Consider the following 7,323-nt stretch of genomic DNA (forward strand, 5'->3'; position numbering starts at 1 on the left):
GTGCAGTATATCATTATTTACACTGGTCCCGGTGTAGAATATCATTATTTACAGTTGTCCCTGAGTAAAATATCATTATTTAAATTGGTCCCTGTGCTGTATATCATTATTTTCAGTGTTCCCTGCATAGTTTAACATTATTTACAGTGGTTTCTGGGCAACGTATCATTATTTACAGTGGTCCCAGGGTAGTATATAATTTTTTTACAGTGCGCCTGTGCAGTATATCACTGTTTGCAGTCGGCCCTGGGCTGTATATCTTTATTTACAGTGGTCCCTGAGTAGTCTATCATTATTTACATTCGTACCTGGGTAGTATATCATTATCTACAGTGGTCCCTGGGTAGTATATAATTATTTACAGTGGTCACTGGGTAGTAAATAATTATTTACAGTGGTCCCTGTGTAATATGTCTTTATTTACAGTGGTCCCTGGGAGTGTACCTCTATTTACAGTGGTTCCTGGTAGTATATCATTCTTTGCAGTGATCACTGGGTAGTAAGTAATTATTTAAAGTGGTCCCTGGGTAGTAGATCATTATTTACAGTGGTCCCTGGGTAGTATATCATTATTTACAGTGGTCCCTGTGTAGTATGTCTTTATTTACAGTAGTCGCTGATAGTATATCATTATTTACAGTGGTCCCTGGGTAATATATCATTATTTGCAGTTGTCTCTGATTAGAATATCATTATTTACAGTGGTCACTGGCTGGTATATCATTATTTACAGCGGTCCCTGGGCAGTATTTCATTTTTACAGTGGTACCTAGGCTGTATGTCATAATTTACAATGATCCCTGATCAGGATATCATTGTTTCAGTGGTCCCTGGGTAATATATCATTATTTACACTTGTCTCTGGTTAGAATATCATTATTTACAGTGATGTGGAGATGCCGGCGTTGGACTGGGGTGAGCACAGTACGAAGTCTTACAACACCAGGTTAAAGTCCAACAGGTTTGTTTCGATGTCACTAGCTTTCGGAGCGCTGCTCCTTCCCCAGGTGAATGCAGAGGTCTGTTCCAGATACACATATATAGACAAATGCAAAGATGCCAAACAATGCTAGGAATGCGAGCATTAGCAGGTGATTAACCCTTTACAGATCCAGAGATGGGGTAACCCCAGGTTAAAGAGGTGTGAATTGTACCAAGCCAGGACAGTTGGTAGGATTTTGCAGGCCAGATGGTGGGGGATGACTGTTATGCGACATGAATCCCAGGTCCCGGTTGAGGCTGCACTCATGTGTGCAGAACTTCTTGACAGCCATTGATGACGATGAAGATCTTGCCAAGGTCATCCCCACACCCCCATTACTTGCCTTCAAACAACCGCACAACCTCAAACGAACCATTGTTTGCAGAAAACTACCCAGTCTTCAGAACAGTGACCACGACACCACACAACCCTGTCATGGTAATCTCTGCAAGACGTGCCAGATCATTGACATGGATACCACTATTACACGTGAGAACACCACCCACCAGGTACGCAGTACATACTCGTGCGACTCGGCCAACGTTGTCTACCTCATACGCTGCAGGAAAGGATGTCCCGAAGCGTGGTACATTGGCGAGAACATGCAGACGCTGCGACAACGAAAGAACGGACATCGCGCAACAATCACCAGGCAGGAATGTTCCCTTCCAGTCGGGGAACACTTCAGCAGTCAAGGGCATTCAGCCTCTGATCTCCGGGTAAGCATTCTCCAAGGCGGCCTTCAGGACCCGCGACAACGCAGAATCGCCGAGCAGAAACTTATAGCCAAGTTCCGCACACATGAGTGCGGCCTCAACCGTGACCTGGGATTCATGTCACATTACATTCATCCCCCACCATCTGGCCTGCAAAATCCTACCAACTGTCCTGGCTTGGTACAATTCACACCTCTTTAACCTGGGGTTACCCCATCTCTGGATCTGTAAAGATTTAATCACCTGCTAATGCTCGCATTCCTAGCATTGTTTCGCATCTTTGAATTTGTCTCTATATGTGTTTCTGGAACAGACCTCTTCATTCACCTGAGGAAGGAGCAGCGCTCCGAAAGCTAGTGACATCGAAACAAACCTGTTGGACTTTAACCTGGTGTTGTAAGACTTCGTATTATTTACAGTGGTCACTGTGTAGTATATCATTATTTACAACAGTCCCTGGGTAGTATGACTTTATTTACAGTGGTCCCTCGGCAGTATAGCTTTATTTACAGTGATCCCTGGAAGTATATCATTATTTACTGTGGTCTCTGATTAGAATATCATTATTTACAGTGGGCACTGTGCAGTGTCTTATTTAAAGTGGTTCCCGCGTTGTTTATCATTATTTACAAAGCTCTCTGGGTGGTATATCTTTATTTACAGTGGTTCCTGGGTAGTTTATCTTTATTTACAGTGGTCCCTGGGTGGTTTATCTTTATTTACAGTGGTCTCTGGGTGGTTTATCTTTATTTACAGTGGTCCCTGGGTGGTTTATCTTTATTTACAGAGGTCTCTGGGTGGTTTATCTTTATTTACAGTGGTCCCTGTGTGGTTTATCTTTATTTACAGTGGTCTCTGGGTGGTTTATCTTTATTTACAGTGGTCCCTGTGTGGTTTATCTTTATTTACAGTGGTCCCTGGGTAGTTTATCTTTATTTACAGTGGTCCCCGGGTGGTTTATCTTTATTTGCAGTGGTCCCTGGGTGGTTTATCTTTATTTACAGTGGTCTCTGGGTGGTTTATCTTTATTTGCAGTGGTCCCTGTGTGGTTTATCTTTATTTACAGTGGTCCCTGGGTAGTTTATCTTTATTTACAGTGGTCCCTGGGTGGTTTATCTTTATTTACAGTGGTCCCTGGGTGGTTTATCTTTATTTACAGTGGTCCCCGGGTGGTTTATCTTTATTTACAGTGGTCCCTGGGTGGTTTATCTTTATTTACAGTGGTCCCTGGGTGGTTTATCTTTATTTACAGTGGTCCCTGGGTGGTTTATCTTTATTTACAGTGGTCCCTGGGTGGTTTATCTTTATTTACAGTGGTCCCTGGGTGGTTTATCTTTATTTACAGTGGTCCCCGGGTGGTTTATCTTTATTTGCAGTGGTCCCTGGGTGGTTTATCTTTATTTACAGTGGTCTCTGGGTGGTTTATCTTTATTTACAGTGGTCCCTGGGAAGTATATTATTATACTGTATCATTTAGTGGGCAGCACGGTATATTATTATATCATTTAGCACCACTATATAATTTGGTGTGCAGCACGGTAGCATAGTGGATAGTACAATTGTTTCACAGCTCCAGGGTCCCAGGTTCGATTCCCGGATGTGCGGAGTCTGCACATCCTCCCCGTGTGTGCGTGGGTTTCCTCCGGGTGCTCCGGTTTCCTCCCACAGTCCAAAGATGTGCAGTTTAGGTGAATTGGCCATCATAAATTGCCTTAGTGTCCAAAATTGCCCTTAGTGTTGGGTGGGGTTACTCGCTTATGGGGATAGGGTGGAGATGTGGACTTGGATAGGGTGCTCTTTTCAAGAGCCGGGCAGACTCGATGGGCCGAATGGCCTCCTTCTGCACTGTAAATTCTATGATCTATGATTTACTGTGGTCCCTGGGTAGAGTATCATGATTTCCAGTGTTCACTCGGTGGTATATCATTATTTACAGTGGTCCCTCGGCAGTATATCTTTATTTACAGTGGTACCTAGGTACTATGTCATTATTTACAGTGGTCCCTGCGTAGAATGTCATTATCTACAGTTGTCCCTGGATAGTATATCTTAATTTGCCGTGGTCCATGCGTAGTACATAATTATTTACGGTGCTCCATGGGTAGTATATCATTATTTACAGTGGTCCCTGGGGAGTATATCATTATTTACAGTGACCCCTGTGTAGTAAATCAGTATTTACAGTGACCCCTGTGTAGTACATCATTATTTACAGTTGTCCCTGGGTAGTATATCATTAGTTACAGTGGTCCCTGGGTTGTATATCATTATTTACAGTCGTCCCTGGGTAGAATATCAGTATTTACAGTGACCCCTGTGTAGTACATCATTATTTACAGTGACCCCTGTGTAGTGCATCATTATTTACAGTGGCCCCTGGGTAGAATATCATTATTTACAGTTGTCCCTCAGTATTATATCACTATTTACAGTTGTCCCTGTGTAGAATATCTTTATTTACAGTGGTCCCTGGTAGTATATCATTCTTTACAGTGGTCCCTGGTAGTATATCATTCTTTACAGTGGCCCCTGGGTAGTACATCATTATTTACTGTGGTCCCTGGGTAGTATGCCATTATTTACAGTGGCTGTGTGCAGTATATCATTATCTGCAGTGGTCCCTGGGTAGTATATCATTATTTACAATGATCACTGGATAGTATATCATTATATGCAGTGGTCCCTGGGTAGTATATCATTATTTACAGTGGTCCTTGTATAGAAAGTCTTTAATTACAGTGGTTCCTGGGCGTGATACCTTTATTTACAGTGGCCACTGTGTAGTATATCATTATTTACAATAGTCCCTGGGTGGTATAATTTTATTTACAGTGGTCCCTGGGTGGTATTTCTTTATTTACAGTGGTCACTGGCTGGTATATCATTATTGACAGTGGTCCCTGTGCAGTATATCTTATTTACAGTGGTTCCTGGGTAGGTTATTATTATTTACAATGGTCCCTGGGTGGTTTATCTTTATTTACAGTGGTCCCTGGGTGGTGTACCTTTATTTACAGTGGTCACTGGCTGGTATATCATTATTGACAGTGGTCCCTGTGCAGTATATCTTATTTACAATGGTCCCTGGGTGGCATTTCTTTATTTACAGTGGTCCCTGGGTTATTTATAAATATTAACAGAGGCCCCGGCATACAATATCATTATTTACAGTGGTCCCTGGGTAGAATATCATTATTTACTGTGGTCCCTGTTTAGAATATCTGTATTTACAGATGATGTGGAGATGCCGGCGTTGAACTGGGGTGAGCGCAGAAAGAAGTCTTACAACACCAGGTTAAAGTTCAACAGGTTTGTTTCGATGTCACGAGCTTTCGAAGCGCTGCTCCTTCCTCAGGTGAATGAAGAGGTATGCTCCAGAAACAGATATATAGACAGATTCAAAGCTGCCAGCCAATGCTTGGAATGCGAGCATTAGCAGGTGATTAAATCTTTACAGATCCAGAGATGGGGTAACCCCAGGTTAAAGAGTGTGAATTGTACCAAGCCAGGACAGTTGGTAGGATTTTGCAGGCCAGATGGTGGGGGATGAATGTAATGCGACATGAATCCCAGGTCCCGGTTGAGGCCGCACTCATGTGTGCGGAACTTGGCTATAAGCTTCTGCTCGGTGATTCTGTGTTGTTGCGCGTCCTGAAGGCCGCCTTGGAGAACGCTTACCCGGAGATCAGAGGCTGAATGCCCTTGACTGCTGAAGTGTTCCCCGACTGGAAGGGAACATTCCTGCCTGGTGATTGTCGCGCGATGTCCATTCATTCGTTGTTGCAGCGTCTGCATGGTCTCGCCAATGTACCACACTCCCGCAGCAGCCGCAGCCCCGCTCCCGCTCCCCCAGCAGCCGCGGCCCCCCTCACCCTCACCCCCTCACCCCCTCCCCAAGCAGCCGCAGTCACCCTCCCCCTCCCCCAGCAGCCGCGCCCCCCCCTCAACCCTCACCCCCTCCCCCAGCAGCCCCGCTGCCCCTCCCCCAGCAGCCGCGGCCCCCCTCACCCTCACCCCCTCACCCCCTCCCCAAGCAGCCGTGGTCACCCTCCCCCTCCCCCAGCAGCCGCGCCCCCCCCTCCCCACTCCCCCAGCAGCCGCAGTCCCCCTCCACCTCCCCAGCAACTGTGGTCCCCCTCCCCAGCAGCCGCGATCCCTCCCCATTCCCCAGCAGCCGCGATCCCCCTCCCCCAGCAGCCGCCGTCCCCCCCTACCCCAGCAGCCACGATCACTCCCCCAGCAGCCGCGGTCGCCCTCCCCTCCCCCAGCAGCCACGATCCCTCCACACTCCTCCAGCAGCCGCTGTCCCCCTCCCCCCCAGCAGCCGCGTTCCCCCTCCCCTTCCCCAGCAGCCACGATCCCTCCCCCTTCCCCCAGCAGCCGCGGTCCCCCCCCAGCAGCCACGGTCCCCCTCCCCAGCAGCCGCGGTCCCCCTCCCCCAGCAGCCGCGGTACCCCTCCCCCAGCAGCCACGGTCCCCCTCAAACCCCCAGCAGACGCGGTCCCCCTACCCCTCCCCCAGCAGCCGCGGTCCCCCTCCCCCAGCAGCCGCGGTCCCCCTCCCCCTCCCCCAGCAGCCGCGGTCCCCCTCCCCAGCAGCCGCCGTCCCCCCCCTCCCCCAGCAGCCGCGGTCGCCCTCCCCTCCCCCAGCAGCCACGATCCCTCCACCCTCCCCCAGCAGCCGCTGTCCCCCTCCCCCCCAGCAGCCGCGTTCCCCCTCCCCTCCCCCAGCAGCCGCGGTTCCCCCTTCCCTCCCCCAGCAGCCGCGATCCCTCCCCTCTCCCCAGCAGCCGCGATCCCTCCCCCCTCCCCCAGCAGCCGCGGTCCCCCTCCTAACCCCCAGCAGCCGCGGTCCCCCTCCCCTCCCCCAGCAGCCGCGGTCCCCCTCCCCTCCCCCAGCAGCGCAGTCCCCCTCCCCCCTCCCCCAGCAGCCGCGGTCCCCCTCACCCAGCACCCGCAGTCCCCCTCCCTCTCCTCCAGCAACCGCGGCCCCCCTCCCCAGCAGACGCGGTCCCCCTCCCCCTCTCCCCCAGCAGCCACGGTGCCCTCTTCCTCCCCCAGCAGCCACGGTCCCCCTCCCCCTCCCCCAGCAGCCGCGGTCCTCCTCCCCCTCCCCCAGCAGCCGCGGTCCCCCTCCCCCTCCCCCAGCAGCCGCGGTCCCCCTCCCCCTACCCCAGCAGCCGCGGTCCCCCTCCCGCAGCAGCCGCGGTCCCCCTCCCCAGCAGCCGCGGTCGCCCTCCCCTCCCCCAGCAGCCACGATCCCTCCACCCTCCCCCAGCAGCCGCTGTCCCCCTCCCCCCCAGCAGCCGCGTTCCCCCTCCCCTTCCCCAGCAGCCACGATCCCTCCTCCCGCCCCCAGCAGCCGCGGTTCCCCCTCCCCTCCCCCAGCAGCCGCGATCCCTCCCCCTCCCCCAGCAGCCGCGATCCCTCCCCCTCCCCCAGCAGCCGCGGTCCCACTCCCCCTCCCCCAGCAGCCGCGGTCCCCCTCCTTACCCCCAGCAGCCGCGGTCCCCCTCCCCTCCCCCAGTAGCCGCGGTCCCCCTCCTCTCCCCCAGCAGCGCAGTCCCATTCCCCCTCCCCTGCAGACGCGGTCCCCCTCACCCAGCACCCGTAGTCCCCCTCCCTC

This window comes from Scyliorhinus torazame, unplaced genomic scaffold, assembly GCF_047496885.1.
Source record: "Scyliorhinus torazame isolate Kashiwa2021f unplaced genomic scaffold, sScyTor2.1 scaffold_76, whole genome shotgun sequence".
Classification (NCBI taxonomy): domain Eukaryota; kingdom Metazoa; phylum Chordata; class Chondrichthyes; order Carcharhiniformes; family Scyliorhinidae; genus Scyliorhinus; species Scyliorhinus torazame.